Source organism: Castor canadensis, chromosome 4 (genome assembly GCF_047511655.1).
Source record: "Castor canadensis chromosome 4, mCasCan1.hap1v2, whole genome shotgun sequence".
In the NCBI taxonomy this organism is placed as follows: domain Eukaryota; kingdom Metazoa; phylum Chordata; class Mammalia; order Rodentia; family Castoridae; genus Castor; species Castor canadensis.
Window position 1 is genome coordinate 121860831 of NC_133389.1, and position 25291 is coordinate 121886121.

Here is a 25291-nt window from a genome sequence, read left to right on the forward strand (position 1 = left end):
TTTCATTTACTTATTTTTTATTTTTTTTATCTTTGATTTTCAATCCTCTCTCTGTCTCTCTATTGTCTGTTCAGCTTACTGTCAATTAGTACACTAACACTCCCTGTTTATACCTTTGAAACTCTCTTGTCTGATATCTTATTCTGCTTTCTCCCTCTTGACTGTATATTTGTTTTCCCCTTTTCTTTAACTTCTTGCTTTCCATCTCAGCTCACCCTTCCATTCTCAATATTACCATTGTTATTATTACAAGCTAGAAAATACTTAATTGCACACAGTACAGGGACAGTAACAACACCAACGACAATGACGGGAAGACAGAAAAAACAGGGAAACCAGTTTCCCCACAGCAAAAAATTAGTACAGGAACCAGAGGGGAATGAAGAGAACAGAAACTCAGATCCAGACTCCAACAAAATGAAGATAAACTATGCCAAAGGACCCAATGAAGCCCACAAGAATAATTTAAAAGAAGACATACTACAAGTACTCAATGAGAATTTTATAGAGATGATACTGGATAGGGTCAACCAAAATGTACAGAAGACACTCAAGAAATTCCAAGACAATAAAAATAGAGAATTTGAAAAAGCAAAAGAAGAAATAAAGGAAACCATAGAAGCACTGTATAAACACCAAAGTGAAAGAGAGAACACAATGAATAAATGGATAAATGAACTCAGGACAAAAATAGACAACAATAAAGAAGAAAACAGCCAGGATATGGAAAACCTCAGAAAAAAGAACGAAACAGAACTGCAAAACAAAACGGAAGGCCAATCCAGCAGAATAGAACAAACAGAAGACAGAATCTCAGAACTTGAAGATGAAATGGTAATTAAAGGAAAAACCGAAGAACTATTAATTAAACAACTCAAGACCTGTGAAAAGAAAATGCAAGAACTCACTGACTCCATCAAAAGACCAAACTTGAGAATCATGGGCATCGAAGAAGGAGAAGAGGTGCAAGCGAAGGGAATGCGTAATATATTCAACAAAATAATAACGGAAAATTTCCCAAATCTAGAGAAAGATATTCCCATACAGATGCAAGAGGCCTCCAGGACACCAAACAGACCAGATCAAAATAGAACTACTCCACGACATATCCTCATTAAAACAAGTTCAGAAACTAAGGAAAGAATATTGAAGGCTGCAAGAGAGAAAAAACAAGTAACATACAAAGGTAAACCCATCAAAATCACAGCAGACTTCTCAACAGAAACATTAAAAGCAAGAAGAGCATGGGGTGAGATCTTCCAGGCACTGAATGAAAATAACTTCAACCCCAGGATACTCTACCCAGCAAAGCTATCATTCAAAATAGATGGAGCAATAAAAGTCTTCCATGATAAGCAGAAACTAAAACAATATGTGACCACAAAGCCACCATTACAAAAGACTCTGCAAGGGATCCTGCACACAGAAAGTGACACCCAACTTAACCATGAAAAGGCAGGCAGCACCAAACCACAGGATAAGAAAAAGCAAGACAGTAGAGAGTAACATCAAGTTAGGTACACACAATCAAACCTTCAAACAACTAAAATAACTAAATGGCAGGAATCACCACATACCTATCAGTACTAACGCTTAATGTTAATGGACTTAATTCACCCATCAAAAGACACCGTTTGACAAAATGGATTTAAAAAGAAGATCCAACAATTTGTTGCTTACAGGAGACTCATCTCACTGACAGAAATAAGCATATGCTTAGGATGAAAGGCTGGAAGAAGATTTACCAAGCCAATACCTCCCGAAAACAAGCAGGAGTAGCAATACTTATCTCTGACAAAGTAGACTTCAAACCTACATTGATCAAACGAGATAAAGAAGGACATTCCATACTAATAAAAGGGGAAATAGACCAAAAGGAAATAATAATCATCAATCTGTACGCACCCAAGGTCAACGCACCCAATTTCATCAAACATACCCTGAAAGACCTAAAAGCATATATAAACGCCAACACAGTGGTTGTGGGAGACTTTAACACCCCATTATCATCAATAGATAGGTCATCCAAACAAAAACTCAATAAAGAAATCCAAGATCTAAAATATGCAATAGATCAAGTGGACCTAGTAGATGTCTACAGAACATTTCATCCAACCTCTACACAATATATATTCTTCTCAGCAGCCCATGGAACCTTCTCCAAAATAGATCATATCCTAGGGCACAAAGCAAGCCTCAGCAAATATAAGAAAATAGAAATAATACCATGTATACTATCTGACCACAATGCAGTAAAAGTAGAACTCAACAACAAAAGTAAAGACAAAAAACATGCAAACAGCTGGAAACTAAATAACTTATTACTTAATGAAGAATGGATCATTAATGCAATAAAAGAGGAAATTAAAAAGTTCCTAGAAGTCAATGAAAATGAAAACACAACCTACCAGAACCTATGGGACACAGCTAAGGCAGTCTTGAGAGGAAAGTTTATAGCCATGAGTGCATATATTAAAAAGATTGAAAGATCCCAAATCAATGACCTAATGATACATCTCAAACTCCTAGAAAAACAAGAACAAGCAAATCCCAAAACAAATAGAAGGAGAGAAATAATAAAAATAAGAGCTGAAATCAACGAAATAGAAACCAAAAAAACCATACAAAGAATTAATGAAACAAAAAGGTGGTTCTTTGAAAAAATAAACAAGATCGATAGACCCCTGGCAAACCTGACTAAAATGAGGAGAGAAGAAACCCAAATTAGTAGAATTAGGAATGCAAAAGGGGAGATAACAACAAACACCGTGGAAGTCCAGGAAATCATCAGAGACTACTTTGAGAACCTATATTCAAATAAACTTGAAAATCTAAAAGAAATGGACAGATTTCTAGATACATATGATAATCCAAAACTGAACCAAGAGGAAATTAATCACCTGAATAGACCTATAACACAAAATGAAATTGAAGCAGCAATCAAGAGTCTCCCCAAAAAGAAAAGTCCAGGACCTGATGGATTCTCTGCTGAATTCTATCAGACCTTTAAAGAAGAACTGATACCAACCCTCCTTAAACTGTTCCATGAAATAGAAAGGGAAGGAAAACTGCCGAACACATTTTATGAAGCTAGTATTATACTTATCCCAAAACCAGGCAAAGACACCTCCAAAAAGGAGAACTATAGGCCAATCTCCTTAATGAACATTGATGCAAAAATCCTCAACAAAATAATGGCAAACCGAATTCAGCAACACATCAAAAAGATTATTCACCACGACCAGGTAGGCTTCATCCCAGGGATGCAGGGGTGGTTCAACATACGAAAATCAATAAACGTCATAAACCACATTAACAGAAGCAAAGACAAAAACCACTTGATCATCTCAATAGATGCAGAAAAAGCCTTTGATAAGATCCAACATCATTTCATGATAAAAGCTCTAAGAAAACTAGGAATAGAAGGAAAGTTCCTCAACATTATAAAAGCTATATATGACAAACCTACAGCCAGCATTATACTTAACGGAGAAAAACTGAAACCATTCCCTCTAAAATCAGGAACCAGACAAGGATGCCCACTATCTCCACTCCTATTCAACATAGTACTGGAATTCCTAGCCAGAGCAATTAGGCAAGAAGAAGGAATAAAAGGAATACAAATAGGTAAAGAAATTGACAAAATATCCCTATTTGCAGATGACATGATCCTATACCTTAAAGACCCAAAAAACTCTACTCAGAAGCTTCTAGACATCATCAATAGCTATAGCAAGGTAGCAGGATATAAAATCAACATAGAAAAATCATTAGCATTTCTATACACTAACAATGAGCAAACTGAAAAAGAATGTATGAAAACAATTCCATTTACAATAGCCTCAAAAAAATCAAATACCTAGGTGTAAACCTAACAAAAGATGTGAAAGACCTCTACAAGGAAAACTATACACTTCTGAAGAAAGAGATTGAGGAAGACTATAGAAAGTGCTCATGGATTGGTACAATCAACATAGTAAAAATGTCGATACGCCCAAAAGTAATCTACATGTTTAATGCAATTCCCATCAAAATTCCAATGACATTCATTAAAGAGATTGAAAAATCTACTGCGAAATTTATATGGAAACACAAGAGGCCACGAATAGCCAAGGCAATACTCAGTCAAAAGAACAATGCAGGAGGTATCACAATACCTGACTTCAAACTATATTACAAAGCAATAACAATAAAAACAGCATGGTACTGGCACAAAAACAGACATGAAGACCAGTGGAACAGAATAGAGGATCCAGATATGAAGCCACACAACTATGAGCAACTTATCTTTGACAAAGGAGCTAAAAATATACGATGGAGAAATAGCAGCCTCTTCAACAAAAACTGCTGGGAAAACTGTGTTAGCAGTCTGCAAAAAACTGAAACTAGATCCATGTATATCACCCTATACCAAGATTAACTCAAAATGGATCAAGGATCTTAATATCAGACCCCAAACTCTTAAATTGATACAAGAAAGAATAGGAAATACTCTGGAGTTAGTAGGTATAAGTAAGAACTTTCTCAATGAAACCCCAGCAGCACAGCAACTAAGACATAGCATAGATAAATGGGACCTCATAAAACTAAAAAGCTTCTGTTCATCAAAAGAAATGGTCTCTAAACTGAAGAGAACACCCACAGAGTGGGAGAAAATATTTGCCAATTATACATCAGACAAAGGACTGATAACCAGAATATACAGGGAACTTAAAAAACTAAATTCTCCCAAAACTAATGAACCAATAAAGAAATGGGCATGTGAACTAAACAGAACTTTCTCAAAAGAAGAAATTCAAATGGCCAGAAAACACATGAAAAAATGCTCACCATCTCTAGCAATAAAGGAAATGCAAATTAAAACCACACTAAGATTCCACCTCACCCCTGTTAGAATAGCCATCATCAGCAACACCACCAACAACAGGTGTTGGCGAGGATGCGGGGAAAAGGAACCCTCTTACACTGTTGGTGGGAATGTAGACTAGTACAACCACTCTGGAAAAAAATTTGGAGGCTACTTAAAAAGCTGGACATCGATCTACCATTTGATCCAGCAATACCACTCTTGGGGATATACCCAAAAGACTGTTACTCCAGAGGCACCTGCACATCCATGTTTATTGCGGCACTATTCACAATAGCCAAGTTATGGAAACAGCCAAGATGCCCCAGCACAGACGAATGGATTAAGAAAATGTGGTATCTATACACAATGGAATTCTATGCAGCCATGAAGAAGAACGAAATGTTATCATTCGCTGGTAAATGGATGGAACTGGAGAACATCATTCTGAGTGAGGTTAGCCTGGCCCAAAAGACCAAAAATCATATGTTCTCCCTCATATGTGGACATTAGATCAAGGGCAAACACAACAAGGGGGTTGGACTTTAAGCACATGATAAAAGCGAGAGCACACAAGGGAGGGGTGAGGATAGGTAAGACACCTAAAAAACTACCTAGCATTTGTTGCCCTTAATGCAGAGAAACTAAAGCAGATACCTTAAAGCAACTGAGGCCAATAGGAAAAGGGGACCAGGAACTAGAGAAAAGGTTAGATCAAAAAAAATTAACCTAGAAGGTAACACCCATGCACAGGAAATCAATGTGAGTCAATGCCCTGTATAGCTATCCTTATCTCAACCAGCAAAACCCCTTGTTCCTTCCTATTATTGCTTATACTCTCTCTACAACAAAATTAGAGATAAGGACAAAATAGTTTCTGCTGGGCATTGAGGGGGGGGGAGCGGGAGGGGGTGGAGTGGGTGGTAAGGGAGGGGGTGGGGGCAGGGGGAGAAATGAACCAAGCCTTGTATGCACATATGAATAATAAAAGAAAAATGAAAAAAAAAGGCATAATTCAGGACCAAAAGCAATAAAGGAGACACAGAGGGTAACTTCTAATATTAAAGGTACATAATAAAGTTGTAATAAGTATTCAGACTTGCAACACAAACAACCTGTCAGCAATATTCATAAATCAAAATCTTCAGGAATTTAGGGAGATAAAGGCAGCATTACATCAATAAGAAAACACTTTTATTCTTTTCTCTGAGGCAATGTTTATGCAAGCAGATAAAAATATAAATATGGATATCATATTCAGTGTCCTGAAAGTGGATAAAATCTATAGAATATTCAGCCAGGAATAGTGGTGCAAACCTGTAATCCCAGACACTCAAGAGGCAGAGGCAGAAACATTGAGCTCCAGGCCAGAATAACAAGACCCTGTCTCAAAAACAAAATTCAAAGGGAATGGTGGCATAGATCAAGTGCTTGCCTAGAATGCATAAGGCCCTGAGTTAATTTTTTAAAAATCTATATAATATTTAAAAACTAGGTCACAAAGAAAATCTCTTGATGTTTCAGAAAAAACACAGTATAATCACTGACCACAATACATTAATACTAGACATTAATAGCAAAACCAGAAAACAAGCCCAACTACTTGGAAACTTAAGTAATTTCCCTTAATTATGGAAACAGAGAAGCACAAAAACAAAGTTTAAAAAACCTTCAAAATAATATGAATACCACATATCAGAATCTATGTGGCTGGATAAAGCAACACCCTGGAGAAAATGCAGAAAATTCAATGCTCATATTAAGAAAAGAATTAAAAACATGTCATTAAATATCCAATATAAGGACTTAGAAAAGGAACAACACAATAAACCAAAGGAAAGCAGAATAAAATAATTGATAAACACAGGAAGTAATAAATTAAGAAGCAGACAAATAATAGAACTAACAAATTACAAAATCTATAACAAATAAAAATTTTAAAACAGGAGGAAACATAAAAACACAAAATAAGAAACAAAATGGAAGAAGAAATTATATTTACTGGAAAAATGAAAGGAGTCATAATATATAACTTTACTTAATTCCAGTCAATTAAATTTGAAAATCCAAATAAAGTAGATAATTTTCTATGTAAATATAATGTACCAAAACTGATTCAAGTACAGGTAAGATACATATTTGTGTGTATATATATATACACATACATATTTATACACATTTTATATATATATATACACACACACATTTAATTAAATAGAAAAAGTACAAAACCATTTCAAAGCTCTAGCCCTATCCCTACCCCCATCCTCTCAAAAAACACATACTAAAGGACCAAATTTTCTTATGAGGAATTTCTTTCATGCCTTCAAAGAGCAAATAATTCTGTAGTACAGGAAAAGAAGAAAAAAAAATTAAATGCTTTTCTTTATGAAGCAAAAATTGACTTACTTCCAAAATTCAACAAACATTTGCAAAAAAATTGTTAGAGGCCAATCTCTCCTAACAATTGTTAATACAAAATACCATTAAATAAAATATTAGAATTCTGAAGCACCATATTAAAACTGCAAACTGGCAAGTAAGATCTTTCCAGCAATGCAAGAATTTTCAGTATTAGGAAAGTTATTTATATAATTCACTATAGTAATAGATCTAAGAGAGAAAAAAGTCATATGAACACCTCCAAATTTTCTGGAGAAAAAAACATGGTAAGTTTTGAAGTCCATTTATGATTTTAAGGAATCTTAATCAACTAGACATAGCTGAATATTTCTGCAACTTATTGAAATAAATCTATCAGGCAAACGAAGAAATACTGAAGTCATCCCAACTCAATTTAGGAATAAAACAAATGTTTTATATCACCATAACTACTTCACATTTTGTGGGTATTAAACAATGGAATTAGAAATAAAAAATAATTAAATGTACCAAAACTAGACAGTAAAAGATAAAACTAAATATAGCTGATATAATTCTTAGAAAACACAAAAGAACTGAAAATTGGCTATAAATTATAAGAGGATTATATGAGGTATCTGACACAAAATTAATATACAGAATTAACAGCTTAAAGATAATAAACAAGAACTAAGTATAAAATCTAATAGAACTTGGATCACACAGCTGACTGTCAAGATGGTGCTGCAGAAAGACAAAAAGCCTAAGAGGTCAACTTCGAAGTTTAATTTGGACCTTACTCATCCAGTAGAAGATGGAATTTTTGATTCTGGAAATTTTGAACAATTTCCTCAGGAGAAGGTTAAAGGCAATGGAAAAACCAGTAATCTTGCAAATGTTCACATTGAATGCTTCAAAAATAAAATCACAGTTATTTCTGAAAAACAGTTCTCTAAAAGGTATTTGAAATACCTTACGAAGAAATACCTTAAGAAGAATAATCTTCGTCATTGGCTTCGTGTAGTTGCATCTGACAAGGAGACTTATGAACTTCGTTATTTCCAAATTAGTCAAGATGAAGATGGAGCTGAATCTGAGGACTAGTTTGGTCTCCCCTTACAGGGTATTGCTTTTACATCGACAAATAGACTTATTTTTATTAGTGAATAAAAACATTGTACCTTTAAAAAAAAATCTAATAGAAGTAAAGATCTCATATATAGTTTCAACTTAAAAGAAAGTAATTATAAGTGAAATTAACAAGTTTATAAAATCTCTGAGTTGAACTTGAAAATTCTCTTTAATGAAACAACTAAAAATTTGCAGAAAAATATAACTACTTCTTTGAAAGAAGGCTCAACATCCATAAACATGGATATCAATTCTCTCTAAATTAATAAATTTAATGTGATCCCAATGTAATTTGAGGGAGAGAAAATAGGGAATAAGTCAGTTTTCAAGAAGTTCAAATAGAAAATGAAAAATTAAGAAAAGAATATCAAGGAAGTTTCTGGGGGAAACAAAACCGCAAAAGACTAATGAGGAGTAACAAGCTCCAGCAAACATGTAAAGACAAAAAATGGAAACACTATAGGAAAACATCATGGTGTATATGGACAGTGAAATCCAGACACTGACATTCACACATAAGAATTCTACCACTGAACCACCAAAGCCACAGTCAGGATAAATTTGGAATACATCAAAAATTTAAAAAGAGGAGGATGAAGAAGAGAAGGAAAGGGGAGAAGAAAAATAATAGCAGCCATAAAGTCCTTATAAGAAAAAAAACACTAAGACTTTTAAGGAAAAAGAATTTCAAGTGGACAGGCTTTTCTAATTACAAAGCTCAAAAATTATGTGCAGGGTTTGAAGCTCAGTGGTAGAACATTTGCCTAATGTATGGGAGGCCTTGGATTCAATCCCTGGCACTGCAAAAATCAAACAAAACCTCAAAAATTAAAAAATAAAGACTGATAAGGTTGACTACATAAAAATCAGAAATCTCTACATGATGAATTACCAAAACTAAGCATAAGCACTGAAAGATAAACTTGGAAAAGCAGACAGAAGAGCTCATTTTCCCAACAAATGAAAAGCTCACAAATCTAGTTTTAGGACACAGTAAGTGTATGAAGAGAGAATTCACAGGAAGAAAATCCAAGTGATTTTCAACACATGAAAAGATCTGCAAGTTTACTCATAATGAGAGCTAAACTTTCAAATCCTGACTTTTGGTTCTAATCTCAGTTGCACCTCTTTTTTTTGAGTTTAGTAAGAATTTATTTAGCAAAACAGGATATCATACCCTGATCTAGAGAGGGTAGGAGCTTAAGAGGCTTAATGGCAATCTTTGTTATGGGGAGGGGTCTGAACTGGAGACTCCATCTTGAATTTCCATCCAAACGTGGTTATTTCACCTAGCAACCACTAATCATTTTGCTAAGGTTTCAAACATAGAGGCAATTAATTTAGGGTAAGTCTATTACCCAAAACATGGCAAAGATGGGTCTTATTATTACTTAAAACATGGAGACAAGTAGTCTACTGTAACCTTCTTATTATGTAAAACATGGAAACAATGTGTAACATTTAGGGCATCCATCTCCCAGACATGTCTGTTATTTCAGTGGCTCCCTACTCATTCAACTGGTTCTATATCTTACTAATCATTTTATAATGTGCAAGTGTCTTTCCTTTTGTGTGCTTCAGTTTTCATATCAATAAATTGAGACAGTAGAAGAGCCTTAAAAATCTTAAAGTATCTTTAAGGTACTTATGAAGATTAAATGAATGGTTAAATGTAAAGTGTTCATGACAGTTCTGGCACCTACTAAGAGGAGCCATATAATGTTATGGAGATAAAATAAGTAAATGAAATAAATTAATTAAAATTATACTGATCTGCCATTGTTTCACTTATCAGATATGCAAAGATTGAGTCATTTGATAATGCATTGTTTGGGTGAAGACATGAGACAACAGGCATCTTCCTACATTGCTAAAATCTAGGGTAGACAATTTGGCCACACGTATAAAATTTACAAATATAAATCCCTTGTAAACTATTAATTTAACTGCTAGGGGCTGGGAGCGTAGCTTAGTGGTAGAGTGTTTGCCAAGCATGCACAGGCTCTGAGTTGAATTCCCCGTGCCATGCACACATTCATACACAAAATTCACTTCTATATATGTCTTCACATAGCTGAAATGAGGCAGGGGCAAGGCTATTCATTTCAGCAATGCTTGTAGTTCCATGTGATTGAAAACAACATAAATATTTACAAATAGGGGATGGGTTAAATTGTTATATATCCTTACAATATTTTAAATTTAAATTAATTTTAACTGATGTACAAAACATAAAAATTGTACATATTTTGATAAATGTGTACATTGGGCATCATTTAAATCAGTTGAAACATATTCTGTCTCTTCAAACATTTATGATTACTGTATGGTAGAAACATTCAAAATCCTTTCTGCTAGCTTTTTAACATATATAGCACACTGTTATTTATAGTCACCCTACTGCACAATAGCACACCAGAATTTCTTACTTCCTTCTACCTGTAACTCCGTCCCCATTGATCACCCTCCCCCATGCCTTCCTCTCCCCTAATCTCCCATCTCTTGGCTTCTATGAGATCAATTTTTTTTTAAATATTCCACATATTTGTTTTTCTGTCCCTGATTCTTGTCACTTGCCGTAATGATCTCAGTCTATCCACGTTGTGGCAAATAACAGGACTTCATTCATTTTTATGGTTGAATAGTAAAAAAGAATTTTTTAAATGAAGATGTTTCCTTAAAAAATAAGCATGAATGATAACCAATGTATTTGAGTGAAAAGAAAAGAAACAGAACAATATGTAAAGTGTGTTACTGTTAGTGGAAAATAATAATCCTCTGTGTTTGCTTCAGTATCATAAAATGTCTCTGGAAGGAAAAACAAGAAGTGCTAACATTGGTAACCACAAGAGGAGGCAATGTGGTGCAAGGGACGCATGCAGGAAGGGTACTACTCAGTTGTATACATTAATAAATTTTAAATTGAGATTTTGTAAATTTTTCTGTATTATTGATCTTAACTGTTTTCTTTTTCAAAATGTCAAGGGTTCCCTTTCATAATTTGTTTTCTAATATTATTCATGGGTTTTTATGCCTGGAAGTTTTGGTAACACATCTTTCAGTCAGCAACATCTTTGAGCATTAAATTTGCAGAACTGTGCTGAGTAGAATAGAACACATATATAAAATTGGACTATTGCCCTCAAGGCAGTAAAATTCAGATAAAATACTGACTTCTCAAGTTTATTGTTAAATAAGGTGACGTTAAAGTACTTTACTATAGTGCCCAAACTATAACAACTGACCGTGTTTTAAAATAAAATTGGGAAAGAAGTATGTATCATGTTAAAATATAGGCAGGAAATGCTAAGCACTAAATTGGCAATCATTGCTGTAGAATTCAGAGGAAGGAGGTTATTTCTAGGGGAATGTGGTCATGACATATTGATTGGATAAATAAGAACTGAAGCTAAAGCCTGCAAGGTAAGTATCTGTGGAAAGGGGTGGGAGCATCCTTCCAGGGAGGGAGAGAAATGATGTGGACGTAGGAGTGAGCAGAAAATGTCTGGATATAAGCAGAGCCCACCTGGAGTAGAGGATATAGATCTGGAAAGATAAATTGTGGTCAGATTGGAGAGGGCATTAAATGCCAAGCTAATGAGTTTGGGTTTTGCTCATAGGAAGCTTCTTTAGATTTATGTCAGGGTAATAGCATGACGGAAGAAACATTTTAGACTGATGACATTTTGGCAGCTAGCCACATAGATTGGGGTCAGCAAGAGAGGCAGGAAAGTCAGAGACCGGTTTCAGCTATGAGCCAAGCATTAGCTAATAAGGGCACCAATAGGGTGCTAGCAGTAGGAAGAGAATGAAATAGGGGAGAATGTTGTAAGAAACAGGAAAGAAGGAGTTGGGGGGAGCTCCATAATTTTTGTTAGATACTGCTGATATCCATGGGGGAGTTTTGACAGATGAGATACATATTTGAAGCTGAGGTGACTAGACAAGCCATGGTCCCCCCGAATGAACACAGAGCAGCGCTGAAGCAGATTTGAGGAGGTATGATTCATGTGTATTCATTCATGGTGAATTTGAAGTGCAGATGAGATAACCAAGTGGTGAAATCCACAGTGTAATTGGAATTCCCAATCTGGCACCAAGAGGGACAATAGAGCTAGAGTTTTAGAACTGTCTCATTAGCAGATGACACATTGAAGGAGTGAAGTGAACTGTGAGGCTTTGTACTGACGGTAGCAGAATTTCAATGATTAATACTTGGGCTACGTTCATGTTCATTAAGACAACGATGACATGGAGCTGGTGAAGAAGACAGAGAAAGGAGAGAAAATGGTCACATTCGCTTTGAGAGCCAAAGGAGAGGAGAGGCTCAAAAAGAAGGTAGGGTCATAAGATGGACTGTATGAGCTATGCAGAAAGATTGGTGAGACTGCGAAGTGGGTTTGGCCCTTAAGAGGTCAGTGCACTTTTGCATACAGGTTCAGAATGCTGGGGAGCAGGGAGGAGTGGGCAGGCTGGCTGCAGAGCAGGAGAGAAAAGTGGCATAAACTGCGAGAACTGAGATCAGACTTGCTGTGTGATCTGTGAAAGCCACTTAATTATTTTATGCCTCTGTTTCCCCATCTTTAAAATGGGGGCAACCATGGTTATCATAGTACCCTGCCACATAGGGTTGTGTGATGCTCAGGGATGGTATATGTAAATTGGTTACCACGGTGTATGCACAGAACAGACATTCAAATATTACTTATCATTTCTTGTTGTAGTATTAATATTATTGGCGGTAGATGGTCTGTGGCATCTGGCCAAGGGTCTCAGTAGGACCAAGCAGAGGTACATTAGTAGGAAAGCTTGGGAAAGCATCCAGACACAGGTGTGCACCTATCTGGAGGTAACTGGGAAGCTCCAAGGCAGGAGTAGAAGCTGTGTGTGCCAGGAGGAAGGAGGAAACGGCAAGGAACAAAGTCTCTGGGGAAAAGAGCAGAATATGGCAAAACTCAGATGGCTACTCAGTTTGGGAAAGAAGAGCCAGACACCACCTGAAATGTAAAAAAAAGGACAAGAGCACTCATATGAAGACAGAATTTTGAAGAGACTAGAGGGAAAACAAGAAAACACATATTTTTGTCCTAACCATAGAGTAGGACAAAAGGTCATTTGTTCAATGATGGGGTCATTGGCCAAAACTGAGTAAAGCTGAGTTACCAGTAAAGAGGCCCCTGTAGGCTTTTGCAAAAATTCAGTAAAAATCCTATTTTCCTCAGCTTTAAACTGCCACAGCTTTTTTTTTGAATTTATCATGGCTCCAAATAGAAAGTAAAGAACAAAGGAGAGTTGAAAGCAATCAGGAAATATAGTAGATTAATCTAGAGCCACCTACCAGTGTATGAAAAGGGAGCTGGCATGGAAACCAGCCCTGAACCTGGTAAGTGCACATGCTTCTTCCTGGGAGAAACAAAAGAGAACCACCCACAGGCGATCCCATGATTGTATCAAAGCTCCAAGAGACCATACAATACCTTTCATCTGAAGGTTTCAACAACAAACCTACAGCCTGAATAATCTGACACCTCAAGGTCCTTTTAGATCTATGGTTTTAGAAAGTTTTCCATATTAAACTAGAATAGCATTTGATACTCGGTGGTTTTCAAGGTTTAACTTCTTTTTGGAACCACAAATCATCAAAAGCAAATTGCCCTCTAATAATAATAATTTTTAAAAAGTCATTCTAACAAAAACTGTATCTAGTGTGAACAAGCCAACTAAATCTGAAGGGTTGTTTCCTTGTTTCCCAAATGGTGTTGGCCAGTTGGAGGGGAACATGTGGTCATTCTCAGGAATGGTCCTGGTAGCCAAAATGTACCCATATGTGCCTTCATCTGCTTTGTGAGTTTTCTACATGCAGCAATTTCTTATGATGCAACAGCTTCAAATGTTAACCCAGAAAGTATGCAAGGGAGAGTTTATCCTTCAGGGCTATAAGCCTATTTGATCTCAAGAGAATATGAGAGCTTCAGATGCTATAACCCCAAACTCTTAAGTTGATACAAGAAAGAGTAGGAAATACTCTGGAATTAGTAGGTATAGGTAAGAACTTTCTCAATGAAACCCCAGCAGCACAGCAACTAAGAGATAGCATAGATAAATGGGACCTCATAAAACTAAAAAGCTTCTGTTCATCAAAAGAAATGGTCTCTAAACTGAAGAGAACAACCACAGAGTGGGAGAAAATATTTGCCAATTATACATCAGACAAAGGACTGATAACCAGAATATACAGGGAACTTAAAAAACTAAATTCTCCCAAAACTAATGAACCAATAAAGAAATGGGCATGTGAACTAAACAGAACTTTCTCAAAAGAAGAAATTCAAATGGCCAGAAAACACATGAAAAAATGCTCACCATCTCTAGCAATAAAGGAAATGCAAATTAAAACCACACTAAGATTCCACCTCACCCCTGTTAGAATAGCCATCATCAGCAACACCACCACCAACAGGTGTTGGCGAGGATGCGGGGAAAAAGGAACCCTTTTACACTGTTGGTGGGAATGTAGACTAGTACAACCACTCTGGAAAAAAATTTGGAGGCTACTTAAAAAGATGGACATCGATCTACCATTTGATCCAGCAATACCACTCTTGGGGATATACCCAAAAGACTGTTACTCCAGAGGCACCTGCACATCCATGTTTATTGCGGCACTATTCACAATAGCCAAGTTATGGAAACAGCCTAGATGTCCCAGCACTGACGAATGGATTAAGAAAATGTGGTATCTATACACAATGGAATTTTATGCAGCCATGAAGAAGAACGAAATGTTATCATTCGCTGGTAAATGGATGGAATTGGAGAACATCATTCTGAGTGAGGTTAGCCTGGCTCAAAAGACCAAAAATCGTATGTTCTCCCTCATATGTGGACATTAGATCAAGGGCAAACACAACAAGGGGATTGGACTATGAGCACATGATAAAAGCGAGAGCACACAAGGGAGGGGTGAGGATAGGTAAGACACCTAAAAAACTAGCTAGCATTTGTTGCCCTTAACGCAGAGAAACTAAAGCAGATACCCTAAAGCAACTGAGGCCAATAGGAAAAGGGGACCAGGAACTAGAGAAAAGGTTAGATCAAAAAGAATTAACCTAGAAGGTAACACCCACACACAGGAAATCAATGTGAGTCAATGCCCTGTATAGCTATCCTTATCTCAACCAGCAAAACCCCTTGTTCCTTCCTATTATTGCTTATACTCTCTCTACAACAAAATTAGAGATAAGGGCAAAATAGTTTCTGCTGGGTATTGAGGGGGGGAGCGGGAGGGGGTGGAGTGGGTGGTAAGGGAGGGGGTGGGGGCAGGGGGGAGAAATGAACCAAGCCTTGTATGCACATATGAATAATAAAAGAAAAATGAAAAAAAAAAAAAAACAAGCAAGGGAAGAATCTGATGAAGATAAAGTGCTGTGTGCCACAGATCGTTATTGTGAGCAGCGTTGAGGCCGCCTGCCCATTAGACTTGTTTCTGGTTTGCCATCAATACTGCCCTGGAGATGGCTTATTTGTTAAAGGAACAGGATGTAGGCTATGCATTCATTTGTAAAAGATGCCACCACACACATTCTGTAGCTAATACTGTGTTCATGAACTTTACCTGTGACTAAATACATTTTATTTCTTACAGCTGAGCTTCAGTAATTGGTTTCTGCAGCCTCAAACACATCCAGCAAGAAAAATAGGAGAAGCCCAGCTCCTTCCCCGCTTTTTGAAATGGCTTTTGCTGCAGATGGGAAAAGCTATCTCAGCTCAGATTTGGCAGTTCCCAAGGTCAAATCTCAGAGAGCTGGCGCCCGGAAACTCAAAGGCGAGGAGCAGATGGTTTTGGAAGAACAAGTGACCCTGAGGGTAGGTAACTAGGGAGGGGAAAAGCAAATGGGAGGGAAGGGAGGTAGTGGTCAGGGAGGGGGTGACTGAAGTCCCCACAGACATTAGCCTTGCCCACAGTTCATGGCAGCTCAGTGTCATTTGTTTTCCCAGGTCTAATGCAGTCAGAGAGGTCTCTGGAAGTGATTAGTACATCACCAAATATATAGCACAAACAATTCCAGACTCAGCTACCATTGGGGCCTTGAGAATCATCATGTTATATGAGATTTGGCTGTGAAAAGAAAATGTGGGCTCCTCCAATGGATTGATTCATAATTTATTCAGGAAAAAGGAAGGCTAAATTTGCAGCATTTGCCTTGGCCTCGAAAGCACTGAATTATGTACTTCAAGTTCGGTTCGTCGGTCCCACATTGCCAGGAAAATTAAACTAGTTAGTATACCCCTGAAATCTACGTGTAAACAAACCTGAGACTAAAATAAATACCAGGACTCTAAATGTGCATCAATGAAATATGCACAATTATTACAATCTTCCCTTCTTGTCCAGCTTCAGGCAGTTACAATGTATAGAAAACTGTCCGTTTTCCCCCCTCCTTTTTCTTTAGTCTTCCTTCCTTTTCTTGTGCTTCTTTCACTTAATGTCTTGGCTTTTTCTATTCTGCCTAGGACTCCCCATTATGGGTATCTTTAAGTCCCAATCTTTCCCAATCCTTTTCTTCACTGAAACTCACTTTTAAATTATTTCCATCCTATAATAATAGAGAAGTCCTAATTAAGAAGTACATTCTATTTGCTATTTGCACTTTTCACAACTCCTTGGTGGAATGTCCTATACAGAATAAGGGCCAGGAAGGAGATTTTGTGGAACAGGAGTGTTATTCCTAGGAAATCTTAAATAGTATCATGAAAGCTGTCAGTACCACTATCTGCCTCTGACTCTTTGGAATTTACTATGTATCAGGCTATTGTTTTTGGTGCAAGACCCAAAGATGGGATAGTCACGGTCTTTCTCTTCAGCTTATCATTGTGTGGAAGGGCAAGTACATAAACAATCAATTTTAATGCAGTTTGGCAAGTGTTAAAACTGTGGATAAGGTGCATCAAAGTTTGAGGACCAGGATTCTTCCTACGGGAAGAGAAAAAGATATCAAAGAGTTGGTAAGGTATAAGAATGTATTTTTTAAATGAGTAGAAAATTGCCTGGTGGCAAAAGTTACAAGTATGGATGCAGCAAATGTAACTCACAATCATTCTGGAAGAGAGACATAGGATGGCCTTTGACCATCTCTGCCCACATATCCCATCTAACAAAAAAAAAAAACCTTGGAAACTGTAGAACATTCTATCAGACAGCTCCCCTGTAAGAAGAGATTGGAAGACTTTGCTGGCTTCCTTAGAACATACTGGTAGGACTCTGCATGCACCAAAATATCAGCTCTTGGGACAGATTCTTTTCTCTGAGTGACGTGTACTCAGAAGTCTAGAAACAGACATGCTTCTCCCTATTGTTCAGCAGGGTATAAATGAAAGCTGCTGGTTAGATTCCAAACTAATAGTGCAGTACTCCTTGGTGCCCCAATTCAAGCTTCTACTCAATTCCATTCTATTTCCATCACAGGAGATCCTGAGGGATTTGTGCATGTGGTGTAAAGGTAAAAAGAGGTTTGAGTTGGTTTTTCTCTAATTCTCTGTTGTATATCAGGTGTTATGGATAGATGTACAAAATCAGTCCTTCCCTGCATTGTCCTTTGTTTGCATTCTTGGGGACCACAATTTTCTAGAACCCAGGCTTGAATCCTTGGCACTACATTTGAGGTGACTGAATATGTGGTTAAGATTACAGGCTTTGCGAGACTGTTGACCTAGTTCAAATCCCAGTTCCTCCATTTACTAGACATATGACCTGGGCAAGAGATTTCACATCTCTATGCAAAAGTTCCTTCATCTATAACATGAGAATAATGTCAGTACTTGTTTTAAATGGTTGTTGTATTAAACAGCTTAATGTGTATAAAAGCACTCAAAGGCATACTAGCACATTACAAACTATATCTATATATTAGTTATTATTATTCTTCCTATTTCCAGGCATATGCTCCATCTTTCTCATATTTCATTCCAACATTCAGGAAAGAAGGGATACAGTTAAGTTCCAAGAACTATCAAGGATATCTTGGACCAACCAAGACAATGACCACTTGTTTTCTCTCAGGAATTGGGAGGTAGACTGTATGGAGGGATTTTAAAGCAGACAGCCTAGGGGTGGCAACTCTCTTTCCTCTGCTGCCTACTGTGTGGGGAGATATGGCCCCATATGCCCTCATTATTGTGGGGCAAGTATGCCTTGGGAAAAGGAAGGTGGGGCTTCCTTTATGCTCTTTGGAAAAGATTTAAAAGGATCTTGATGTTCTTAGTGGTTCATATCAACAGGCAGGATTCTGAAAATAAAGTGTAATGAGGAGGAGGATAACTGAAGATTTGGGGATATGCCCATGTTACGGCACTTGGTAGCTATTGCCATAAAAGTGATAGAAATTGAAACATTAATATGTTTAATTCACTTCATTTCTCCCACCCAAGACCTAATCCGGATCCCTATTAATTCTCGTGGGATCTAATAGTAGTCGCCATGCAGCTGCCCAGTGTTCCCATTGCTGGCCTCTCCCCTTTCTAGTTCCTTCCCCAATGGGAAGATTGATCTTCCGAAAGCATGATTCTGGTTGCTTCACTTTCCTGCAGAACACCTCCACTAGTTTCTCTCTCTACTGGAGTCAGCAGATATTCATAAATGTATTAAGTGGTTGGACCAAGTGAAACAGGAACACACAAAACTTCCATAAGAAAATGTGCTTTTTCCATTTACTTAGAAAATGAAGTCTTTGTGAATCTACAGTTGGTTTCCCATCTCTAGTCAAGATTTGATACAACAAATAACTCACTTTACTCTTCACTATATGAAAAGCAACGCTGCCAGCATGTGGGTTTGATTGTTCACAGCACAGCAGCTAATGTAAGACAGAATTATCTGTCATTCACATTCAGGTCTATGCTGGAAGGAGGTCCAGGTTTCAGGGGTTAGAGGGTTCTGCTCCATTGAGATCAAATGGGAACTCTGCTCTCTTCTATCTTGTTTTAAAGTGTGGTGCAGGGACTCTTGGGAAACCTTGAGACTCCTTGAAGGGTCTACAAAGTTAAGATGATTTTTATAAGATTACTAAGATGTTTTTGCCTTTTTTATTTTCATATTCCCATGAGTATACAGTGATGTATCTAAAGATTATTAAAAATAATAATGGGAAAGCCTGAGCTAACAAGCTTCACTTCAGTGTATGTGTTGTTTCTCATTTACTTGATAATCACTTATTAAGCACTTTGTAGAAGAGTGGTTTATATTCACTCAACAGACGTTGATGGCACATTTTGTATGCAAGTTCTAGACTGAGCTGCTGAAGATATAGTGAAGATAAGAGACATGGTCCATGCCCTCATGGCGAATAATGGTCTAGGGGAAGTCAGATATCACACTACTAGAAACATAGTTATCTAATTACAACTGTGATGATATTTAGAAGATAGAGCTATAAGAGCAAGACATAGGATAAGAGGAGACCCTAACCTAGTTACATTAGGGAGGCCTGAAGTAGGACATACCACTGCAAAGCTGAACAACATTGGTGTTAAAACTGTAATCTGCTTTAAAAATACTTCTTCTGGGACATGACTGAAGACAGCCAGCCCTAGTCAGGGGCTGAGATGGAAGACCTAGGTAAACAGAGTAAGGAGGTTTTCAACATCACTGTATTTGACATTTCACCTTAAGGTAGGCCATGCATCCTAATTTGCTTAAGACATATTTTTCCCCTTATCTCAGTGAAAAATCTAAAATTTATTGCCATAAGTGTTCTGATTTAAATAATCAATTATATGGTTATTCTACTTACTGCCTTTACCACATAGTTAGATTTTTTGGTTTGAATCTGAAATGTCCCCTGAAGGCTTGAATGTTAAAAGACTTGGTGGCCAGCTGCAGGGGATTTAGGGAAGTGATTGGATCATGAGGGCTTTGAGTTCATCACTGGGTTAATCCATTAATGGGTTTGTAATCGGATGGCATTATTGGAAGGTGATGAAAACCAGGAGGTAGGGTCTGGCTGGAGGAAGTAGATCATGGAGGGAGTACCCTGGAATGTTCTACCTGGTCCTCAGGTTTTTCCTGTTGCTTCTCTGCCTCCCAGCTGCCATGAGGTGAGCATGTATGCTCCACCACACCCTTCCATCATGATGTTCTGCTACCACCAACCCAGAAACAATGGAGCCAGTTACCCATGTACTGTAACCTCTGAATTGTGAGCTAAAATAAACCTGTCATCCTTCCTCTCTGAGACATTTGTCACAGCAACAAAAAACTAACAGACTAGACAAATGATTTTGGCCAATTATTTTTATTATCATATCTTTTTTAAAACAAGGAAGCTGCTTTATAGTTTTAGAAGGTGTTATGTTATGTAATCCAAAAAGATATGTTGGATTTCTAACCTTTAGTAGAAAGGTGAGAATGTGACCTGATTGGGCGTAGGTTTTTATAGAATTAATCAATTAAAAATGAGATACTTAGAGTGGACCCTAATCCAATAAGGCTAGATGTTCTTATGACAAGGGTGAATTTGGCTATAGAGACACATGTGGGTAGAATATCACTTGGAAATAAAAGCAGAAATCAGGATGAGGCATTATACACCAAAGATTGCCCAAGATTGCCAGCAAACCATAAGAAGCCAAGAGCAGGTCATGAAACAGATTCTCCTTGCATCCCTGAGAAAGAACCAACCCCGTTAACACCTTGATCTTGGACTTTTAGTTTTCAGAATTGTATGAAAATGAATTTCTATTGTTTACACCACCAAGTTTGTGGTATTTTATGGTACCTAGAAAACTAGTACAGAAGGTAAAGCAGCATAAGAAAATAGCTCGCTCAACTAATGAAAATTACCATGTATGGCAGAGATACATTGGTACTTTAAAAAGATACCTTCTGTGATCAAAATACACAATGTACACATACAAAAATGTCAAAATGAAACCCACTAATATGTTATTTAAAAGATAACTAATGTGTGGTTAATTTTATGTGCCAAATTGACTGGGCCATTGGGTGCCCAGACACGAGGTCAAGCATCAAGTGAGAGCGTGTGTCTGAAGGAGATGAACACTTACCTTGATAGACTGAATAAAGCGCATTGTACTCCCCAATGTGGGCAGGCCTGAAGAGAACAAACAACTGAGAAATAGAGAATTCAGTTTTTATGCCTTACTGTCTTCATGCTGGGACACCTGTCTTCCGTTACCTGTTTTAAAATTAAAGTTATTAAAAATATTAATTGTACAGACCAATGGGTTTCATAGTGATATTTCCATACACACCTATATCACACTTTGATTTTATCCCCTTTCCTTACTGCCCTCTCGCTTCTCTCCCCTTTTTCCTTCCTCTCCCTTTTTTCTTAGTAATCCATCTTCTATTTTCAGGTTATCTTGGGTTTGGAGAGGGTTTGTTTATTTGTTTGCTTTGTTTTGTTTCCATATGTGAAAGAAAACTTGTACTTATTTTTCTGCATCTGGCTAATTTTGTTTACCATGATGATCTCTATTTTCATCCATTTTTGCTACAAATGACATTCATTCTTTTTTATGACAGAGCAAAACTCCATTCCATTCCTGGATCTTGAGCCAATTGGCCTTTGGACTTAAAATTTACCATCAGCAGTTCTGATTCTCAGGTCTTCTACAAGAGAGGAACCACCCACTGCTCTCCTGGGTCTCCAGCCGGCCTTGCAGATCTTGAGACCAGTCAGCATTGGCAAGCGTGTGAGCTACTGTTGTAATCCCCACCCTCATTGCTTCTCTTTCCCTGGAGAACGCTGACTAATATACCTTCCGTGTTAGAATAAGGAAAAGTTTTGTTTGCAATATCTATATGTGTTAAGACCCACAGGCTTTGTTAATGTCAAAAAGCAGCTGAGGATCACTTCACTACCAGTTATGCATATTTACATTTTTATGTGTTGTGCTTTTTATGAAGCTCTCAGATTAAGTAGAAATGCAGGAATTAGAAGTCATTTATCTGTACTCAATTCCTATAAGGAATCTAATGGCTGACACATGCTAATATATTAACTGCTGTCTCACTATAAATGTTATGTTAAACAAACACAACTGCGTTTCCAAAGGAAAGGAGGCCACTCTTTCTTCACATCAAAATGCACTAGGTTAAATGTTTCTTTCTTTTGCTCCTTTCATACTGTCACATGGAATCAATAATACTTAACAAGGCATTTTCTTTGGGATTGAACCTTGGAAAATATAGGCTACCCTAACAATGTTTGCCGTGAGTTAGCAATCAAAAGCAGGCAAAATATAAAAGAGCAGGTATCAGTATTCAATTTGGTGGGCCTGTTACACACCCTGCCCAACATTCAGGGCTCTGAAAGATTCACATCATACATCCCTAAGGCCTTTACCAGTAGCTCAGATGATTTAGCATTTTTGGAAGGCCAGCAAGTCACTGGATTAGTATTGAAGAGATAACTGTGGTTAAGGTTGATACCCTGGCCACAGTAAAGTGGGAGAGCCCTGTCTAGTGGTGAATTTGAATTCTAGTCTTATCTCTACAACTAACAACTTGGGGACACGAATAATGAACTTTATTCTCTGTAGGCCCATATGAACAGACATGAATGGGAATAGAATTTCTCAAATTTATGACTTCTGTAGAAATATTCTCCTGATTCTGTGTGAACTTCTCATCTAATATGAAGATCCAAGAAATGGGAAAAGAAAATTTACGAGCTCACACCTGTAATCCAGGCTACTCAGATGGTAGAGATCAGGAGGATTGTGGTTTGAAACCAGCCCAGGATAATAGTTCACAAGACCCTGTCTTGAAAAAACCCATCACAAAAATAGGGCTGGTAGAGTGGCTCAAGGTGAAGGCCCCGAGTTTAAAACCCAGCACTGGAAAAAAAAAAAAGAAAAAGAGCTTAGTTTGATTTGATAAATTGTGTCTGTTCATTCTTCCTTTTATTCACAAGTATTTGTTGGGTGTCTATTTAGTTTATCCCTTAGTCCTCTTGGGGAAATTTCACTAGTGATTATGGGAAGATTTTACAAGGTCTTCAAAGTTTGTTCCAGTGTTGTGTTGATACTTGAGATTGTGGATGAGAAAGGATATGTCTAGTTTTAGTTTTGTTCGTGTGGGATTACAGAGCAATTCCTTGAACTCATACACACTAGAGTATGTACAGAGTGGAATTGTTTCAATTTTTCAGTCAGAACTGAAAATCCTTACCTTTCATGATCTGTTTAGTTAAGTGGTGAATTTTACTAGTTAAATATTCTGTATTTCCTAAGGTTTTACATATAAATCTCACTTTAAGAATTAAAAATTTCTGGTACTCAGTTTGGGTACTATAATAAAAATAATTATGGTTATGTACTTTTTAATATAAGCCAAGTATATTTGGGATATTGTTCCATCCATGGTAGGATCTCAGAAGAAGGATTAAAGATATTACCTATTTAGGATTATAGCACAATGGACTTGACTCCTTTGCTAGAGAACAGTATTTCACTAGCATCTGATTAGTGTGATCATTTTGTTTAAGTTTAACCATTTTGATGGAATTTTCAAATGTGTTATATATATGTTTTTTCAAAAAAAATGAAGATACTTGGAAGCTATAGGGGTCTTTCTAGAGCTGTGTGGGTTTTTGTGGCTTTCATTTCTGACATTATTTTCACAAAACCCAATGCAGGTTAGTTTTTGTGACTTTTTAGTAGTAGAAAAGAGCTGCCTGGCAACTATGCTATGTAAGTAGCACCAAGAGAAGTTCTTTATCTGGAGTAAAGAACTTCTCAAGAAGTCATCAAATGCATCTAAGGCTTCAAAATGGGTCAAGAAACAATTGAGAGAACACTTTTACTCTTCACTTTTTTCTTGTGCTTCTGTGTCATTTTATGGGCTTTCTAATTCACCTCTCCCTCTGTGATATCCAATGGCTTAAGTACTTAAAAAGTTTGCCACCAAAGCTACATATGTACTTGATTTTTAAACACATGGCTGTTCTCCAGAAGCCCCAAATTATAGACCATTAGGGTTCTCCTGTCCTATTCCTGTTCAAGCAAAGAGAAGCTTTTATCTCAGACATTTTCCCAATTTTCACCCAAATTATTCATTTTCACATCCCCACAGGCATTTGGCAACAGAGAATCTAATGTTTGTTCACATTAACCCATTTTAAAAACACTTAAGGAAATAATGTGAAGTTGCCTAATCCCCGTATCAGTGCTACCAACTAATGACAACTCTCCGGGCTCTTGCTTTAGAACAGGAAACATTTGGTTCATTTTGTGAAGGAAACAAACCGAGACCTTGCCTTATCTACATTGCCTTTTATTCCTTAAAGCCTGCAGTGTCCAATGGTAAGGGTGCTTTGCTAAATTTGAGGAGAGTGCAATTCTAGTAAGGCTCAAAGAATTTCATTTCTAGATGTGGAAGTCAGACACACCATTCTGATCATAGACAGTCTAGGCTAAAATAAACATTTTTATTTAAAATCTTTTTAATTAAAAAAATCTCATTCTAGTCTTCCTGTATTATTCCTCCCAAACCTAATACCAAGCTCTCATGAAGGAAACTGCTCCACAGACAGGGTCAGGATACCTGGGGGATGATGTAGTGGCTTCTGTGTGGAGATACTGTAATCATCAGAGGACACCGTGTTAGTTTACCACGAGTTTGGGTTGCTCTGCCCCTTCCTCATTTTGGGAAACTGGGCAGTTATCCAACTTGGTAAACCTTCATTTTCTCATCTGTGGAACATGGGTAAGACCCACCTACAAGGGCTATTGTGAAGATTAAGTGCAATCTTATTTCAACAGTGCTGGCTAACCAGGAGGGAGCAGTCAGAAATGGTAACTAGTATTAGTTTTATGGAAGACTTTAAGTTCAGAATGATTTGTAGAGAAATTTTCATGATTTTTGTAAAGACATCCCTCCATGTGGCTCACAGGGACACAAATGTCCTGAAAGTTCCTAACTTTTCTCAT

At 37.2% G+C, this 25291-nt stretch overlaps 1 protein-coding gene and 1 pseudogene across 1 annotated transcript in view; both read left to right on the forward strand.

Moving 5' to 3' along the window:
* The window catches only part of B3galt1 (beta-1,3-galactosyltransferase 1), a 466025-nt gene extending 443835 nt beyond the window's left edge, over positions 1-22190 (forward strand). Inside the window, exons 4-5 of the transcript XR_012447235.1 lie at positions 15984-16204; positions 21882-22190. The gene's annotated coding sequence lies outside the window, so the exon portion shown is untranslated. The remainder of the gene's footprint in view (positions 1-15983; positions 16205-21881) is intronic.
* LOC141422380 (ribosomal protein eL22-like pseudogene) lies at positions 7946-8314 on the forward strand (annotated as a pseudogene).
* Positions 22191-25291: the final 3101 nt, after the last annotated feature.